General features: G+C 53.3%; 1 long non-coding RNA gene and 4 other non-coding genes across 5 annotated transcripts; 2 read left to right on the top strand and 3 right to left on the bottom strand.

The window, feature by feature from the left end:
* Positions 1-3,002: 3,002 nt before the first annotated feature.
* LOC123794380 (U1 spliceosomal RNA) lies at positions 3,003-3,166 on the bottom strand. Its single transcript, XR_006780187.1, has one exon. It is a non-coding gene; the product is annotated as a U1 spliceosomal RNA (small nuclear RNA).
* A 3,847-nt stretch (positions 3,167-7,013) lies between these two features.
* On the top strand, positions 7,014-7,103 carry TRNAY-GUA (transfer RNA tyrosine (anticodon GUA)). The gene is given in 2 exon segments: positions 7,014-7,050; positions 7,068-7,103. It is a non-coding gene; the product is annotated as a tRNA-Tyr (tRNA).
* Positions 7,104-11,681: 4,578 nt separating this feature from the next.
* Positions 11,682-11,845, bottom strand: LOC123795819 (U1 spliceosomal RNA). Its single transcript, XR_006780604.1, has one exon. It is a non-coding gene; the product is annotated as a U1 spliceosomal RNA (small nuclear RNA).
* A 1,287-nt stretch (positions 11,846-13,132) lies between these two features.
* LOC148107114 (uncharacterized) lies at positions 13,133-15,797 on the bottom strand. The gene is made up of 3 exons (XR_015723012.1): positions 15,595-15,797; positions 14,537-14,710; positions 13,133-14,395 (listed from the first exon to the last, which is right to left on the bottom strand). It is a non-coding gene; the product is annotated as an uncharacterized LOC148107114 (long non-coding RNA).
* A 237-nt stretch (positions 15,798-16,034) lies between these two features.
* LOC123795825 (U1 spliceosomal RNA) lies at positions 16,035-16,198 on the top strand. The gene has a single exon (XR_006780610.2). It is a non-coding gene; the product is annotated as a U1 spliceosomal RNA (small nuclear RNA).
* Positions 16,199-19,362: the final 3,164 nt, after the last annotated feature.

Here is a 19,362-nt window from a genome sequence, read left to right as displayed (position 1 = left end):
ATAGGGTGTCTTCCGGGGGTGGTGGAATTTCACAGTGAAGTCTGTCCTCGGAGGGTCGCTCCTAAATTAGGAATCCGACCCCCACGCTGGCCAGGTAACATTAGTGGCTGGGGAAGAATTCGAGGTCTTTCATAACGATGCAGATGTGCTCTTGCCGTGGGGCACGGGAGTTTCTAGCGGAGCAGTGAGAAGATGATGGGCCGGCATCCGGAATTGCACGCAGACTTCACGCGGTCTGTCGCCGTGAGGCTTGGGAGGACCTGTCGGAGTGAGCCCTTGCCCCGGAGAGGCCGGATCAAAGAGCTAGCTCATCGCTCCGGGGGATGGATGGGGGATGGATGGGGGATGGATGGGGGGGGATGGATGGGGGATGGATGGGGGGGGATGGATGGGGGGGGATGGATGGGGGGGGATGGATGGGGGATGGATGGGGGGGGGATGGATGGGGGGGATGGATGGGGGGGGATGGATGGGGGGGGATGGATGGGGGGGGATGGGCGGCGCCACTGTGAGCTTCCACGTTTCGCGCGGTGGGCTTTTCGGGAACGTCTGCAACTGCGTCGTTCTTCGCGCTGGCAAGTACATAGATGTCCATGTGTGGAGACAGCGGAGGCGGGTCTGTGAGGCCCTCCCCAAACGGAGGCCCTCCTCTGATGGACGCGGGAGACCCGGCGAGACTGGCCGGCCATCCAAAAAAGACCTTCCACGGACGCTGGAATCTCCTGACTGCCCAGGAGTATGTCCCCAGGAGACGTGCGGTTGTATTTGAAGATGAGGGGCTGCCGTTCTGGCAGGGACCTTTCCTCCGGTGATCATACTGCCATTTCACCATCCTAAGTCCAGTCCTCCCCGGACCTCACAGCCACCAGGACGCGGGTGATGGAAGAGCAAACAGTAGAATTTTCCCCTGGTGCCAAAAGGGCAAGAGACGTTTCTCCCCCTCTTAGGAACTTTATAAATTCTTGTTCTGTCCTTTTGAGGTACATGTCAATTTTATTAACCGCTAAATAAATCTCTTGCCGGTCTTGCAAGCTAGCGACGGTGGTCTCCAGGGCCAGGAAGCCATGTCTTTGAGATGCAAACAGCGGGGGAAGTGGTGCCCCCTGTCCCTGTGTCTCTTATCTCCACATACAGTCACATGGGGGGCGTTAGGTCTTCAGCCTACGAATGTGGGACGAGGGGTGGGGGGCACCATTCATTCTGTAACGGTAAGAAAGTTTACCCTGTTATATAGGCAGGCAGATACAACTCATTACATAGAAGTTCTCAAGAACCTGCCCTCAAAGAGCACCTGGGTGGCGCAGTCGTGTAAGCATCCCTGGGTCCTGGGATCGAGTCCCACGTCGAGCTCCCCGCTCAGTCGGGAGTCTGCTTGTCCCTCTACCCCTCTCCCCAGCTCATGCTCTTTCTCTCCACCTCAAATAAATGAAATCTTTAAAATAACTAACTTGTTCTCAAGAAGAGGCCCTGACAGCAACATTTGCTGCACACACACAGTTCCTCCTAAACTCAACCGGTAATTGGAGTGGCCATCTTTATTAACCGTCTTTACCCAAAGTGAGAATAAAACTCATAATCTCTCACCACAAGCAGGTGGTTACAGCCTGGAGCCAGCAACAACCCAGCCCAGAGACACAGGGACAGGGGGCACCACTTCCCCCGCTGTTTGCATCTCAAAGACATGGCTTCCTGGCCCTGGAGACCACCGTCGCTAGCTTGCAAGACCGGCAAGAGATTTATTTAGCGGTTAATAAAATTGACATGTACCTCAAAAGGACAGAACAAGAATTTATAAAGTTCCTAAGAGGGGGAGAAACGTCTCTTGCCCTTTTGGCACCAGGGGAAAATTCTACTGTTTGCTCTTCCATCACCCGCGTCCTGGTGGCTGTGAGGTCCGGGGAGGACTGGACTTAGGATGGTGAAATGGCAGTATGATCACCGGAGGAAAGGTCCCTGCCAGAACGGCAGCCCCTCATCTTCAAATACAACCGCACGTCTCCTGGGGACATACTCCTGGGCAGTCAGGAGATTCCAGCGTCCGTGGAAGGTCTTTTTTGGATGGCCGGCCAGTCTCGCCGGGTCTCCCGCGTCCATCAGAGGAGGGCCTCCGTTTGGGGAGGGCCTCACAGACCCGCCTCCGCTGTCTCCACACATGGACATCTATGTACTTGCCAGCGCGAAGAACGACGCAGTTGCAGACGTTCCCGAAAAGCCCACCGCGCGAAACGTGGAAGCTCACAGTGGCGCCGCCCATCCCCCCCCATCCATCCCCCCCCATCCATCCCCCCCCCATCCATCCCCCCCATCCATCCCCCCCCCATCCATCCCCCATCCATCCCCCCCCATCCATCCCCCCCCATCCATCCCCCCCCCATCCATCCCCCATCCATCCCCCCCCATCCATCCCCCATCCATCCCCCATCCATCCCCCGGAGCGATGAGCTAGCTCTTTGATCCGGCCTCTCCGGGGCAAGGGCTCACTCCGACAGGTCCTCCCAAGCCTCACGGCGACAGACCGCGTGAAGTCTGCGTGCAATTCCGGATGCCGGCCCATCATCTTCTCACTGCTCCGCTAGAAACTCCCGTGCCCCACGGCAAGAGCACATCTGCATCGTTATGAAAGACCTCGAATTCTTCCCCAGCCACTAATGTTACCTGGCCAGCGTGGGGGTCGGATTCCTAATTTAGGAGCGACCCTCCGAGGACAGACTTCACTGTGAAATTCCACCACCCCCGGAAGACACCCTATCGGTCTCATAACTCTTTGTGCGTCAAGAACTCCTCACCTTCAGAGGAAGGAACTCAGTTCGACTCGAACTGAAACAGGTCGACAGCTTGAAAAAGCTTTAAAAAGTTCCTTTCGGACATAATCTATAGGAAGACAAATTCTCATCTCACAGCAATCGGGACGCCACAGTAATGCCAACCACCAACACAGTCAAGTAAAAGAAAACGACGGAAAGCAAAACAGCCTTAATCTGCTGTTGTAGACACAGAAAAGCCAGGGGAAAGCGCGAACGCAGTCCCCCACTACCACAAATTATGCAGTCGAGTTTCCCACATTTGGGGAAATCGCAGGGGTCAGCACATCCGGAGTGCAATGGATAAGCCTCGCCCTGGGAAAACCACCTTCGTGATCATGGTATCTCCCCTGCCAGGTAAGTATGAGTTCCTCGCCCCGCCTCGACACGCACCCTCGCGCTCGCCCCGCTCCTTACTCACGGTCGCTTCCCTCCCGCCGCCGCCCCTCCACCCGCCCCCTGCACCACCCCCGCCCACACCTCTTCCAGCCGCACGACCGCCGCGGCCGCCTTCGCCCGGCCCCACGCGGGACCCGCCGGCCCGGGCAGAGCGGGCCCGGCAGCCTCTGCGCGCCTGCTCCTCTACATACGCCACGCCCCCGTCGTGACGTCCCCAGAGCCCCGTCTCGTAATCCGGACACCCGATGTCCCAGTCCCCGCGGAGACCGCGGATGCCTGGGCGGCGGGGAAGCGGGACCTGGAGGGGAGACCCGAAAAGGCGGGGTCTCCTGGAGCCCAGCGGGAGTGGTGGTGGTGCCGGGTCAGGGCTTGGGTTCGGTCTCACCTTCCTCTCAGCAAAAAGAAAATTTCAGCTCCTTTTTGTCCTCGCCTGTTCGAAACTCATTTTCAGAGCTAATGGAAAACTCAGGGGAGGCCTTTCTGCCGGTTGACGTTAAAGGCTAAGCCGCCTTAATAAGAATTCCTGGCAATGTTTATTTATGGTGTCTTTCGCAGTAAAAGGGCGTCCGAATGTGCAGTAGCCTGACCTAGTAACGCTGGAAGGAAACCGTCAGGCTAAGCTTTGAAGAAAGAAAAAAAAAAAAAAAAAAAAGTTAAGATTTTACTTACTTATTTGACACAGAGAGAGGTGGGGGGAGAGAGCGAGCACAAGCAAGGGAAGCTGCAGGCAGAGGGAGAACCAGGCTCCCCGCTGAGCAAGGAGCCTGACTCGGGGCTCCAATCCCAGGGCCCTGGGATCATGACCCCAGCCGAAGGCAGTCGTTTATCAGCTGAGCCACCCAGGGACCCTGAACAACGAAAATTAAGTAAAGCGCTAAACAGTGCCCTTCAGCCGCAGCCTGTCGTGTGTCTCCTGGGAGCCCTAGCCATCAGGGTCAGGCGCCCATCGGCCTCCTACTGCCCCCCCAGCCCACACACAGGGTGGCCCCACCCAGGGCCCTCTGGTCCTTTCTGACTTGGACTCTGCCAAAGATAAACGCAGCAGAGAATAGTTACAGTGGTAGAAAGAAAGAAAAAGAAAGAAAGAAAGAAAGAAAAGAAAGAAAAGAAAGAAAGAAAGAAAGAAAGAAAGAAAGAAAGAAAGAAAGAAAAGAAAGAGAGAGAGAGAGAGAAAGAAAGAAAGAAAGAAAGAAAGAAAGAAAGAAAGAAAAAGATTGATTTTATGCAGCGACTACTGACAAGAGGGGAAAGAGCTGAGCTCCATGCTGATTGTGCAGACGTGATTTGGACGTTTTAAGGGAAGAATGAGAGCCAGAGAAGTGAAAAATTACAAACGGTAGTTCAGTATAACTGCTATTAGGCAGCTGTGTTTGTTAGCTGGCAGCACCTGAAGTTTAGGGTGCTCTCCTCCCACAGAGACTGGGAGATAGGCCCCGGCCTTCGAGAGCACGTCTCAAAGGAATGGCTCTCAGTCCTGGAGTCCTAAGAGATCCGTTGTCACAACTGCAAGCCCTTTTTAATGAATGCCCTAAGAAAGAGAGGTTGGGGGCCTGTGTCAGGTGTCTGAGCTTTGAGGTCATTTTTAGGGACAGAACCTTATGCTGCTAGAAGCTATGCTAGAGTCTGGTCAAATCTCGGTGAAGGAAGCAGTTTGGAGGGGTTGTTATGGGCTGAGAGTTCTGCAGTTCTCAACGGAAGAGATCCTGTTTTGTGGTCAAACAAGATAACTCTGCACCTCCCCCTGGCTGAACCCTGGCTCCTGGCCCCTCCTTGTACAGTCGCATCTCCTCTTTGATGACATTGGGAGTTTGTCCCTTCCACAACCGCCTCTTGAGGATATACGGTGTGCCGGACCCTCCGGGAATCGGTAGCAAAAAGGCCTCGCGGCGCCCCTATTTTGTAGAAGGGGCAGAGGGAGTGGGAGAAAATCGACAGTGGACACAATAGTAACTTAATCAGTACGTTAGGTGTTAGGAGCTGAGGAAAGAAAACAAACACTGAGGAGGGAGAGGGGATCAGGAGTTGAGTAAGGGGCACAGGTTGCTGCGGGAAATTGGGTGGTCGGAAGACGCTACGTTGAGAAGGTGCCGTGTTGGTCACGGGCTGTCTGGGGACAAGCATCCATAGCACGGAGATCAGCTAGAGCAAAGGCCCGGGTAGGATTGTGCGTGAAGAGCAAGGAGGCCCTGTGTCCAGAGCAACATCAAAGAACTGTACAAAATTAAGCCAGAGAGGTGACTAGGTGGGGGCAAGATCATGAGGGTCCTGTAGGTCATTGGGAGATTATTTCTTAATGGCTTTTTTTTTTTTTTTTTTTTTGAGGGAGAGAGAGAGAGCAAGAGAGCAGGGAGGGGAGGGGCAGAGGCAGAAGGAGAGCGAGAATCTTAAGCAGGTTCCATGCGCGGCACAGAGCCCATCCCAGGGTTCGATCTCACGACCCTGAGATCATGACCTGAGCTGAAATCAAGAGGGGGACACTCAACCCACTGAGCCATCCAGGCGCCCCTTGCTGGACAGCATTTTTATTGCACTGGGAAATCACCTACCTGCATGTTCCAACGCTGCTTTAACCTCCTCTTGGTGCCTCAGCTAAGAAGGCCCCCCCGGCTCCGTTCGGCCCGGAAGTCCAGCACGGGTACTTGCTGCTGCTGAGATCAGCCTGGGTACAGCCGCCAGACGCTCCTGACTTGGACCTCCACCTCTGACAGCGGCGTCGGGTAGTCTGTCTCAGGTGGAAGCCGTCCCTGGCCGGGTCCATCGCGCCGCTGGCCCTTCCTCAGGACACCCCAGCCAGGCAGCTCCAGCCACCACTCCACTCGGCCATGATCATTAAGACTTTAAACCTGAGTGAACCAAAAGGTTGGTTGGTTGGTTGGTTTTTGTGTTTGTTTGCTGAAGTAAGCTCTGTGGTGGGGCTTAGAGTTAGGGCCCCACTTCAGGTGTAGAGATTACTTAAAAAACAAAATCTTAAAAAAAAAAAAAAAAGTAAGCTCTACATCCAGTGGGGGGTGGGGGAGTCGAACTCACAATCCTGAGATCAGGGGCTACATGCTCTATGGACTGAGCCAGCCAGGCACCCCTAAACTGAAAGGATTTGAGCAGAGGAGTGGCTTGATCTGAATCCTCCACCTCCCACTCCGCTTGCACCAGGAAAAAAAAAAAAAAAAGAAAGAAAGAAAAAAAAAGGAAATAAAAAGTAATAATAAATTAAGGAAAGAAAAGTCAAAATAAAAAATCTGGCTGCAAGGGTGAAAGCAGGGAAATTAGGAGACTCGCATAATCCGGGCAAGGTGATTTTAGCCTCGAAGGGCGGCATCATCTGCCACGCCAAAAAGTCTCATTTTGGCCTAAGGATTCTTTTGAACTGAAGGCATTTAAAAACCAGCAGGTCGTTAGGCGGTTCGCAGCCGCCTACGTGGTGCGCAATCCAGTGGGTTCCCCGCCTCCGCTCCGCAAGGCCTCGGGCGCCCAACCCGCGCGTGGGCTTCGCCAACGCCCCTCCTCCCCCTCTTACCCGCTCCCCGGCCACGGACCGGCGTCGTCCCCACCCGCAGGAAGGGGCGCCGGGAGGGGAACACGAGGCCACGGGTGGGAGCCCGGGCCCAGGCATCTGGGCCATCGCGCCCCGCGGCCGCCGAGCGCACGGCACGCGCTGCCCCGAGCGGAACGGGCGCCGCGGCGGCGCGGGCTCGGCTCGGCTCTGCTCTGGGAGGGCTTGCGGGCGCGCCGGGGCCCGCCGGCCGGCCGGCACGCCCGCGCCGTGGCCTCCGTCATTTCAAGAAAAAGTCATGACCCGGGTCCGCCGGCGCGCACCCTTCGATAGCTCAGCTGGTAGAGCGGAGGACTGTAGGCCGGAGAGGCGCGGACATCCTTAGGTCGCTGGTTCGAGTCCGGCTCGAAGGAAGTGCCCGACGCTTTTGCGCCGCCCGCGAAGCCACGGCCCCCCCAGCGCCCAGCCCCGCCTCTGCCCGGCCCAGGCCCCCCGCCCCCGCCGGCCCCGCGGCGGGAAAACCCTCACCGACCGCCTACCGACCGGGCTGCCGGGGCGCTGCGGCCCGGGGAGCACCCCTGCGCCTTCCCGCCGCGCTGGGCCGCCACCTGGCCTTCGGCGCTCCCCCTGCGCGCAGCTCCCGCCTGCCTCGTCTCGGCGCCTCAGCGTCCCACGCCCTCTGCGCTTGTTTTCCCCCCGCGGCTCCCGCTCCACACAAGCAGGTGGGCCAAGAGGCTCTGCCCTCCGCGAGCCCTCGAGGCTGACACACGCGTACGGGTCATCCCACGGGGCAGGGGCCACCGTGGCCTCCTTCATGACAACCCTCCCTCTCGAGCTGGGTCTCGGTCTCGGTCTCCTGCCCTGCCTCCGGGGACGGTCGCTGCTTCTGTCTCTCCGCGTTGAAGTCTGTCTGTCTGTCTCCTCCTTGTCTGTCTTTCACGGGGCCTATAAACATACAGATTTACAGAGACAGAAGAGCCTCTTCCGCGACCAGCTTCCTCTACTCGTGGGACAGAACTGTCACGCTGAGGTTTTCCAAGCCGTCGCCAATCGCGCGCTTGCATCGAGGCTGACGTTGGCAGAAGCGAAATGCAGCAGGGGCCTCCATGGCCTGACCAGGCTGGATGAGAACTTGGCAGGCGCGTTCAGGGTTCCGTCAGGGTGAGGACGGGCTGTGGCCCGAGTACACTTGCGTTTTCCCGCGCCTTCGCACCTGTTCTGGTAGCCACGGGAGGGCTGGTGTTCCTGCCGCGAGAGCGGCGATTGCTCACACTCGGTACAAGCCACCTACCTACGTCGCTGGGGGTGCGGTAAAGCCACCCAACGGATCCCAGATTCTCCGCCTTCATCTGATGGGGGGAGACAGAAATAGATGAAATATTTCCATCCTGCCCATTTTCTGGCCGCTGACCGCGGGGTCTCCACCTGTAGAAACGGGTGGGGGCGGGGGGAGGGAGATTGGCAGCAAAATCGCAGACTTAGAGCTCAGAGAGAGCCCGAGAGCCCGAGAGAGTCGGGGCAATGAGGGCTGAAGGCAGGACGCAGAAGAGCGGGGGTAGGGGTAGGGGTCGGGCGGGCCGCCGCCAGCTGCCATCGTGGACGGGCACGCGAACTCCCCTCCTTACACAGGCGGCTGGCCTGTGGGTCCTGACCAGCTGGCTGACTTCGCGCTGGGCCCTTAGGCTAAATTGGCAGGGCCTGAAGAGGAAGAGAGCACCCAGGAGAAAATGGGCTCCACCTTGGGGCAGAGCCAGGGTGTTGCGGGGGAGGAGTGTGGGTGCAGAGAAGAACGCCAGGGAACCGGCCTCCTTGTTCTCCTCCTTCCTGTGGAAGGAGACTCCGGAGACAGGAAGTACAGGTGGAGTGCATCACAGAGGGGACTGGTGGTGGCACCGCAATGGGAGTGTGGCCCCCGGGAGCCTCAGGGACCCAGCCACGGCCACCCCTGACCTCGGAGCCCGGGGGCTCCTTCTCGGTGTTGCTTCTGCCTCTCAAACTGGAGACTTGTGTTTCCCCGCACGTCTTCCTCCCCTGGCAAGCTCCTCTTGGTTCTCTCCCCAACCCGGTCTCAGTCCCACCGTCCCACTGCGAACTGAGATGGACTGAGCCAGACTCTCCACGGGTTCAGGAGGCCCTGCCAGGGAAGTCCAACAGGCGACGACCTTCAGGAAGATGCGATTGCTCTGAAGCCACAGAGAAACCCCAGCCTCTAAGGTCACCACCTACAGGAACCAAGGATTCAACCTTAAGACCTTCATTGGGTGTGGCCCCTGAGGAGATGTGGAGGTGTGGCATCCCTGGGGACCTAGCTTTGGCGCTGTGGGGAAACGGCAGGGTGAGGGGTGGAGGGGGGCAGTGGGTTTTGGTGGCCAGCAAAGGCAAGCGCGGGCCCCGGCATGGCCGACCCTTGCTGCCTGGGGCGCCATGGAGAGCAGCAGGGGGCTTCCGAGGTACCGCCCCCCCCCCATCCTTGAGAGCGCAGAGGCGCCTGCCACCCAGTCGGAAGGTGGCGACACACTCAGTCAAGGGAAGGCTCTGCACCTGCGGCTTGTTGGGCCTCTGTGGGACTCTCAGTGGGTGGGGTGAGTGGTCTTGGGCACGCACTCGATGGGATCCGGAAGGTTTGTTACCATACACGGAGCCAGGGCGAGGAGTCCAACCCGGGCGCTGGTGTTCTCTCCCTTTGACTCCACGGCCTCTCCAGGAACTCGAAGAATATTGACTTGTTCCAGGAATCCAGGTCGGTGGGAAAAGGAAGGTCAAGGGAGCCGAGTCACCAGCATGGCCCTCGTGGCTGGGTCTCCGACGGCCTCATCAAGCCCTGGAACGCCTAGCTGTGCCAAAAAGTAAAGCAACGTGCGGCGACCGACGTGGACATGTCAGGCACACAAGGGCCAGTTCGAAAGGCTTCGCGCTGGCCAAATCAAGGTAACGATAATAATGGATTATAATCCACGGAATAAAATAGGCACAGGGCCTTAATGCAATGACACACCAGTATCCGTGAACAGGAAGCACCAAATCTTGGTCTTCAAATAAAATAAAAAGTAAAAGCAACCAGGGCTCCTTGGAGACCCACCTAGCTGCTTCTTGGGGGTCTTCATTTTACTATGTGGTCTCCTATGTACATGTAAAAATCTGTATGCTTTCCTCCTGTTATTCTGGGTTTTGTCCATTTAAATCTCAGGTCCTGCTGGAGACCCTGAAGGATAAAAATAAATTCCGTCTGCCCTACAGCTTGACCCCGGGGTGAAGCAAGGGATGAACAAGAGAGGCCGGCGTGTGAGAAAAATAAGGTGCATACCCCTGACTTGGCTTTTTCTGATGTCTGTCAAATGATCCCATTCTTCTAAAGTGAGAAGGAGGTGAAGGAGGCTAGATGGGAGGCTGAGGGTGTAGACTAGCGGATCCTCTCCCTGGGCTCAGGGACCGTTTTTTACAGCTCTCACTGAGGGGCTCAAGCAAAGGATGTTCCGAGACACGGGGCTGATGAAACCGAACAGACAGTGTTTCCCACTCTGTGATTTCTCTGTAGGGAGGACACAGCGTTAGCAATCTTACCTGGACTCAGAGCTAGAATCTGGAAGCTGCCTGGAATCTACTTTGTAAAGCCTGAGGTCAATAAGTTAATTCATTAAATATATTGGAAGGCTATTATATAGCCAGGGGCTAGTCTAGCCAAGTATGCATGGAGTAGTCAACAAAACAGACAAGAATCCCAGCCCTCGGGGAACTCACGTCCCAGTGGGTAAAGTTAGAAAAGTATAATGCATCACCTGTTAGATCAGTGCTTCACAAACTTTGATGTCCATAGAATCAACCGGGACTCTTATTAAGCCGCTGATTATGTTTTGGTAGATGGTGCAAAGCTGAGGCCTAAGATGCCTCCTTTTTGTGAGGGAGGGGGAGAATATCAGGCAGGTTCCACGGAGCCCCTGAGACCACGACCTGAACACTGAAACCAAGAGTCTGAGGCTTCATCCACTGAGCCACCCAGGTGCCCCTAAGATGCTGCATTCTTAACCACGCCCCCACGGGACCAGGTGACGCTGAAATTGCTGGCCAGTGGACCACACTAACCAAAGTGATAAATCCTTCAAAAATAGGTGCACCTGGGTGGCTCAGTGGTTAAGCATTTGCCTCTGTCTCAGGTCATGACCCTCCCATCCGGGGATCAGGGATCGAGGCCTGCGTTGGGCTCCCTGCTCAGTGGAGAGTCTGTTTCTCCCTCTCTCCCTCTCCCTCTGACTGTCGGTCTCTCTGCTTGTCCTCTCTCTGTCCAATAAAGTAAAATCCTGAAAATAATTTAGCAGGAAAAAAGGTGGGTAGGAAGTAGTGTTAAAAAAGATTTTTTTTTTTAAGATTTTTATTTATTTGACAGAGACACAGCGAGAGAGAGGGGAACACAAACAGGGGGAGTGGGGGAGGGAGAAGCACGCTTCCTGCTAAGCTCGATCCCACGACCCCGGGATCACGACCTGAGCTGAAGGCGTCTAGACTGAGCCACCCACGTACCCCAAAAAAGGATTTTCTTTTTCAAAGCTATTTTGTTACTTGACAGCGAGAAAGCACAAGCAGCGGTAGCGGCAAAGAGTGAGAAAGAAGCGGAGCCCAACGCCGTGCTGGATCCCAGCACTTCTAGACCACGACCGGACTGCATAACCGCATAACCGATTGAGTCATGACGAAGGCACCCCTGAAAGCAGATTTATCGAAAAAGGCTTTGCCCCTCACGGAGCAAAAAGCCTTTTCAAAGGAGAACGTTTTGAAAACGCCATAATCCCGCAAAAACCAGACGCACGACGCTGACATAAGCAGCTAGAACAGAAACTGAAAAAGGGAGATCTTCCCAAACCGAAAACACTCTAATCAACACGGCACATTACCCCTTCCCCCTGCTACGACCCAAAAAACTTTCTACTACCCCCGTACGTGGTTATGGCCAGAACAACCATAAACCCGGACGTTCTGATATTTGTACTGAAAAAGATCAGGGGAAAGCGCGAACGCAGTCCCCCACTACCACAAATTATGCAGTCGAGTTTCCCACATTTGGGGAAATCGCAGGGGTCAGCACATCCGGAGTGCAATGGATAAGCCTCGCCCTGGGAAAACCACCTTCGTGATCATGGTATCTCCCCTGCCAGGTAAGTATGAGTTCCTCGCCCCGCCTCGACACGCACCCTCCCGCTCGCCCCGCTCCTTACTCACGGTCCCTTCCCTCCCGCCGCCGCCCCTCCACCCGCCCCCTGCACCACCCCCGCCCACACCTCTTCCAGCCGCACGACCGCCGCGGGCGCCTTCGCCGGCCCCACGCGGGACCCGCCGGCCTGGGCAGAGCGGGCCCGGCAGCCTCTGCGCGCCTGCTCCTCTACATACGCCACGCCCCCGTCGTGACGTCCTGGCGCTGGTCTTTCGCGCCCCTGCCGGATGAAAATAGACGACTCAGGAGACGTCTGCTCTGGTTTTTTTTCCTAGCTAAAATGAACTTTATAGTTTTGTTCTTTGTGGGTTTTGTCTTTCAAAGTAATCTCTACACCCAGGGTGAGCCTTGAACTCCACCCAGAGTCGCAGGCTGTACTCGGAGCCAGGCAGGTGCCCCACACTAGTTTGTAGCTTAAAATTAGATTGAGGCGTTTGATTTTTCTCACCATCTTTTTCTAACCTTTTCCCCAACGAGAAATCACAGTCTTGGGCTAGTCAGCCCTCCATGTGTTTCTACTTTTACTTCTTCTTTGGCTGGCCCGTGGCCTCAAGGTTTCCCTACCTATGACGCGTTAACTATGTTAAGTGAAGAAGATAAACTCCAAAAATATATGTAGTATGCTACCGTTTGGCCAGGAAAAATGTGAAAACAAAAAAAAATTAGCCAGTCTTGCAAAAAGAAACACAAAACTAATAAATAAACCAGAACTGATGGTAGTTCTGGGGAGGGGGATGTGAATGGAAGGAGAGAGTGATACTTTCCCGAGTCACTTTCTTTGTAATTCTGACTTCTGGAACTCTATTAACATTTTACGCATGTTTTTAAATTGCAGGGGAAAATCCCTAAAATTGAATATGAGCATAACTGAACCTAACTATCTCAGATGAATAGTGTGACCACACTGAAATGGAAAAAAAATAACCAACTGAAATGACTTTTGGATACAGTACATTGACTATAAACATCTTCGAGTCCAGACAAAAAGTGCAAACAAATACTGAGCCGTCCCGTAGTAGGTCTGTATTTCATAGCTACGTGGCTGTAGCAATTCTGTACTAATGTTGCACGTATGGCAGGATTGAGCTAATGAGTAAATGGACGTTGGGGAGTCAAGGTTCTCACTGCTGGAGAAAAGAGGTACAAATACGGAATGGTGGAGAGCAAGAGGGGAACCATGTGTGTTCAACGGAAAGTCGGAATTGAAGGCACCGGTATGGGCTCATTAAGAGACACAGATACGTGTAGGAAACATGTATTTTTTTACTTCTATCCCATGAAGGGGACTAGAAGCAAAGACAGTAGCATGAAGCATACCTACTGCCATGATATTGCTTTCTAAATGCCATTCTCCACTAAAAAGAAACAGGCCTCTTTGGAGAAATAAATAATTATCAGGAGTCAAGAAAAATACAAAATGGCCCCGGAACGTCTTGTGCCAGAAGATAAGGAAATGCTCCAAAAATGTTATGGACACATCGAAAGGACACAGTAGCCATCCTGCACCGGATCTTAGCCAAAAGGCCGAGAAGCAATCCACAGTAGCCACCCTAACGGGGCCTTCATAGGCCCAATCTGAGAACGTTGAACATCAAAATAGATTTTAAGACGCTTATGGGTTACAAACAACCAAATAAAATAACAAGCGTGAGTTCATATTGATAGTACATAGGGAAGGAGGGAAAGTTCTTTCTTACAATACAGTGCCAACTACTAAATGAAGAACGAATGACGGGATTAGAAAATCGACGTTTGTCCATTATGATGCAAGAGTCATCAATGGACGCTAAAAACTTTTGTGTTGGGGGCGCCTGGGTGGCTCAGACGGTGTCCGGCTCTTGGTTTCGGCTCGGGTCACGATCTCATGGGCGACGATATCAAGCCCCCCCCCCCCATTGGCTCCCACACTCAGGGGGAGTCTGCTTGAAGATTCTCTTCCTCTGCCCCTCCCCCACTTGCTTGTGGTGGGCAAGCAGACTCCCCGCTGAGTGCGGAGCCCGATGGGGGGATCGATCCCAGGACCCTGAGGGGGGCGGCCTTTGCTGACACTTCACCGACTGAGCCACCCAGGCACCCCTAAGTAATCGATGTCAATACTGCCAACAATTGAACAAACCGACTTCACGTGCCTCCAGACGTGATGCCCAGAGGAGGACACTGTTTTAATTTGCTGGGTCCGTCGTCATAAAATACCACAAATGAGGTGGCTTAAAAGAACAGAAATGTGTTCTCTCACAGCTCTGGAAGCTAGGGGTCCAAAAGCAAGGTGCCAGCGGGGCCATGCTCTCCCGGACTTTGAGTAGACTCTTTCCTCGCCTTTTCCTAGCTTCTGGAGGAGACAGTCGGTCCTTGGCTTGCCGCTACGTCACTACAATCTCTGCTTCTGTCATCACAGAGTGATCTGTCTGCAAGCATCTTTACAGGGCACGTTCCTCTCACAAAGGAAAGCAGTCACATGGCATCAGGGCCTACTCCAGTGACATCACCCTCACTGGATGGCACCTGCAAAGATCATATTTCCGAATAAGGTCACGTTCGTAGGTAGCAGGGCTTAGGACTTCAACATATTTTGGGGAGGGACGTGAGCCAACCCATAACAGACACAATATCATTTATGTGGACTTCATTGTCAGAAATGCATACCTGAGGGGCACCTGCGTGTCTCAGTCGGTTAAGCGTCTGCCTTCGGCTCAGGTCATCATCTTAGGGTCCTGGCATCAAGCCCTGCATCGGGCTGCCTGCTCAGCGGGGAGGCTGTTTCTCCCTCTTGCTCTCCCTCTGTGCTCTCTCTCCTTCTCTCAAATAAACAAATAAAATCTAAAAAAAAAAAAAAATGCATACCTGAATGTACTTAAGACAACTCAAGAACTGAAGAACGTTCTACAAAATAACTGGCCTGTTGTCTTAAAAAAATGCCTAGTAATGAAATGCGAAGGATCACCTGGGAGCTATTTCAGATTAAAGTGGGTTAAAGAGACACGACAACTGACTGCAACCTGTGATTTTGTATTTTCCTTTGCTATAAAGGACGTTATTGGGACAATTGATGGAAACGGAATAATGCCTGTGATCGTATTGTATCAATGTGAATTTCTTGGTTTTGATAATTTTCCTAGTTTCAATCAAAAAGGATGCTATACTACGTTTCCTGGAGTCTTTCTGCTGCTAGAACCTCAGGGAAGCCTTGGCTGACCCTACGATCTCTAGTCCTGTCTCTTGCCTCGCTTTGCTCCAGAGCAGCGATTCCCCCCCAGGGACATACAACAGTTCAATCATTTTGCTCATATCTGGAGAAGTTATTCACATTTTACCTCCACTTGATATCCAGAAAGCATCTTCTCGGATAGAAGACAAGACAAACTCTAGGCAGCCTGAAAGAGGTAACCTAACCCCGCAGGATGGAAATGTAACATTTCTGTTCATTTGGTTTTCAGAGACCGTTCAACACCCTCCCCAGTGCACACATCGTACTCTCTGAATGGACTATGGACTCCTTGCCCTGCTGCCCTCTGTTCAAATGTTCTTGCAGTGTTGCGAGGTTAGGTTACTACATAACCCGAAAGGTCATAATGAGGGTTAAAACAATTTTAAGTTGGTGACAAAACTCTCATCTTGGTATTTAACGTTTAGTTGACTCTCTTGCGTATTGCGTGGAATTTTTGCTGAAAGGAAGGTGAGACCAAACCCGAGTCCTGACTCACCCACTCCCAGCGGGGCCTTCAATTTCTGGGCGCCTCGGGACCCCGTCTTCTCTGGTCTCCCAGGTCCCGACTCCTCGCCCGCCCGCCCCCCCCCCCCGCCTCCCCGCCTCCTCGCCTCCTCGCCGCCCAGGCATCCGCGGTCTCCGCGGGGACTGGGACATCGGGTGTCCGGATTGCGAGACGGGGCTCTGGGGACGTCACGACAAGGGCGTGGCGTATGTAGAGGAGCAGGCGCGCAGAGGCTGCCGGGCCCGCTCTGCCCGGGCCGGCGGGTCCCGCGTGGGGCCGGGCGAAGGCGGCCGCGGCGGTCGTGCGGCTGGAAGAGGTGTGGGCGGGGGTGGTGCAGGGGGCGGGTGGAGGGGCGGCGGCGGGAGGGAAGCGACCGTGAGTAAGGAGCGGGGCGAGCGCGAGGGTGCGTGTCGAGGCGGGGCGAGGAACTCATACTTACCTGGCAGGGGAGATACCATGATCACGAAGGTGGTTTTCTCAGGGCGAGGCTTATCCATTGCACTCCGGATGTGCTGACCCCTGCGATTTCCCCAAATGTGGGAAACTCGACTGCATAATTTGTGGTAGTGGGGGACTGCGTTCGCGCTTTCCCCTGGTTTTTTAGTCGTTAAAAGCAGACTGCTTAGTAATTTGTGCCTAGTGTTGATCGTTTATTTTTTCTGCCGCTCTTTGTGTTTAAGCCGCGGCTTGGCTTATTACTTCGTCGTCGTTACCGTGATGCTTTCTATCCGGTAAAGCATTCTATTCTATTTTGGGCTGGGGCAACCAGGGATGTGCCGTTGTGCCGCAACGGCTTTTTTTGGTTTGTGTGGGGGAGCGTTAGGTGCACACGTTTCTTCAGGTGGTTCTGTGGCGGCTTGGGGGTGATGTAAAATTCAAATACAGCTTCGGTTGGTGGCTTGTAAAACTTTGCACCACTCCAATCCCCCACAGCAGTCTTCCTCGTAAGCCGACCAGCTTTGTCTTACACTACTGTGTCACTCCGTTTTATGCACGGTGCTCCTCTTCAAAAAGATCACTTTGAGCTCAACTTCTATAGTTTTGCTACAGAAAATTAATATTGTATAAGCTTTTTCCAAACTAGGTGCAGACATTTCGCCCAGTCTCTAAGACTTACTGGCCTGTCTGACCGTCTTTTTTCTTTTCCCCTCCTTCTTTCAAAATTTCATTTCCATTAACACATCATGTGTTAGTGGTTTCAGGGGTACTGTGCTTTCTCAGTCTTACATGATACCCACTGCTCATTACGTCACACGTTCTCTAAATGTCCAACCTCCACTTACCCCCTTCCCTCCACCCCCTCGCAGTTTGTTTCTTACCGTTCTCTTTTGGTTTGTCCCCCTCTCCGGTATCGTTTTATTTTTCCCTCCCTTCCCCTATGATAGTTTTGTTTCTTAAATTCCACGTATCAGTGAGATCATAGGATTGTCTTTCTCTGATTTATTTCACTTAGCATACCTTCTAATTCCATCCACGTCATTGCAAATGGCGAGCTTTCATTTTCTTGATGGCTGCGTAGTATTCCATTGTACATACATACCACATCTTCTTTATCCATTCATCTGTTGATGGACACCTGGGCTCTTCCCATAGTTTGGCTGTTGTGGACATTGCTGCTATAAACTTTCGGGTGCCAGGTGCCCCTTCGGGTCACTACGTTCGTCTCTTCCGGGTAAATACCCAGTAGTGCAATCGCTGTGACCCACTTTCTTTTGCTATTTCCTTTCTTGCCATCTCCCAGGCTCACCGCATAAACCCCACAACCTCCGTTCCCCTGGTTCCCACCCCACCGTTCACACCCTGGGTCACTCCCACTGCCTGGTCGCTCTCTTCCCCTCAGAGCCTATGTCCCCTGTGGGAAGCCCTCTACTACCCATGCAGGGCTTTGTCTCGGCTACTGGGCGTCCTCCTGTTTCTCCTTTGTGTCCTCCAGGCATAGGACAGCCAATAAATGTTTAATGAATGCCGCCGCCGCTCAAGAGCAGTGAGGCCAAGGCTGGCTGTGTGGTTTTTTTTTTTTTTTTTTTTTTTTAAATCAGGACCTAGCAGTGAACTGTGGAATGTTTCCATTGTTCTGGAGGTACACTTAGAATCTGTCCTAAAGTATGTCCTTGAGGGAGCAACATCCGTTCTTTATCTTGTGTTTGGTGAGCAGGCCCTTGCATAGTGTAGGAACTCATTTGTATGTGTGTTTATTAAGCACCCTCCCACACATGCTCTACCGTGTGACTGCTGCTGCCAGTCTACCCCTGCCCCAACACACACTGTAAAAATGTAAACCGGGGACCGAGGGATGTACGGGGCAGAGGGAGAGGAAGAATCTTTTTTTTTTTTTTTTTAGATTTTATTTATTTATTTGATAATGAGAGAGAGAAAGAGCACAAAGGGAGAGTGCGAGGGAGAAACAGATTCCCCATTATGCAAAGAGCCTGATGTGGGACCTAATCCCAGGACCCTGGGATCATGACCTGAGCCGAAGGCAGAAGCTTAACGACTAAGCCATCCAGGCGCCCCCAGAATACTGAAATTTCTGTTAATTAGAATTAAATAAAAACTCGGCTTGAGTTTCTCAGTTGCACTACACACATTTCAAGTGCTTGACAGCCACATGTGGCTAGTGACTACCCCACTGGAAGTGCTGACTCTAGAGTATTCCCATTTATCACACAAAACTCTATGGGACAGTGCTGGTTAAGTGATGGGTATTTAATTTACATAGTCCCAAGCATCTCCCCACAGAATACTCGTTAATTTTTTTTTTAAAGATTTTATTGATTTGACACAGAGAGAGCAATAGCAGGGGGAGCAGCAGGCAGAGGGAGAGGGAGAAGCAGGTTCCCCACGGGGCAGGGAGCCCAATGCCTGGCTCCATGCCAAGATCCTGGGGTTACGACATGAGTCGAAGGCAGACGCTTAACTGACTGAGCCACCTAGGCACCCCAAACTCTTAGGACTTGTTAGGAAGGAAATTGTCCGGAGGGTTACTCTGCCAGTAGAGAGTGGCATAGGCTGGAGAGGGAACAAAAGCAAACAAGGCTGTCAATGAGGAGCCCATATCACTAGTCAAGGTGAAAGGTGGGGAGATGGAACGTGTGTGAAAGAGAGGTTACTAAGCGATCCCTAGGACTTGGGAATCGAGGGCTCAAGGAGGGACAGAGGGTGAAATCAACCAAGATTCAAGCCTATATCAGTTGTAAGGATGGAGGAAGTGACATGAGCAGAAATCAAGAGTCAAAATAGCTATTGGCTGAGGCCCAGAAATGGGGTGGAAGATGCTGAGTTGGGTTTGGGCTATAGTGATTTGAATTGCCAGTGGGGCAGCAGTGGAGATTACCTACGCAGACAATCGGAAATCCATTATAGTACCTGAGGAGGGGCAAGGACCAAAACAAACGGGTGGTTATCTCAATGGGATCATGAAGGGGGACAGGAGCTTGAGAACAGGCTAGTACAGAAACGGGGTAGCAAACAGTTTCACAATCAAGAGGCCTCCTCTCAAGTTATCATCTACCTCCTCTCAAGTACTGAGCGGAATTGGACAAGGGCCAATCAAAGGCTGGGACTGAGAAGAGGCCAAGAAAAGGTAATTAGGAATTAACCGGTGACAGCCTAGCAACTTTTCAGTAGATAGGCCGAAGTCAGACAGAGGAGCGAATAGTGTTGAAGGTGAGATAGCCGCGCGGTAAAAAGAAGGCAGAAGGGTGTGAGGCTTAAAGGTTGCAGGGACATCAGATGTTAGTGTCTGGGGACCTACTGGCC

This window comes from Ursus americanus, chromosome 35, assembly GCF_024610735.1.
Source record: "Ursus americanus isolate L20-20 chromosome 35, mUrsAme1.1.p, whole genome shotgun sequence".
NCBI lineage: Eukaryota > Metazoa > Chordata > Mammalia > Carnivora > Ursidae > Ursus > Ursus americanus.
This window is presented reverse-complemented; position numbering and strand designations above follow the sequence as displayed.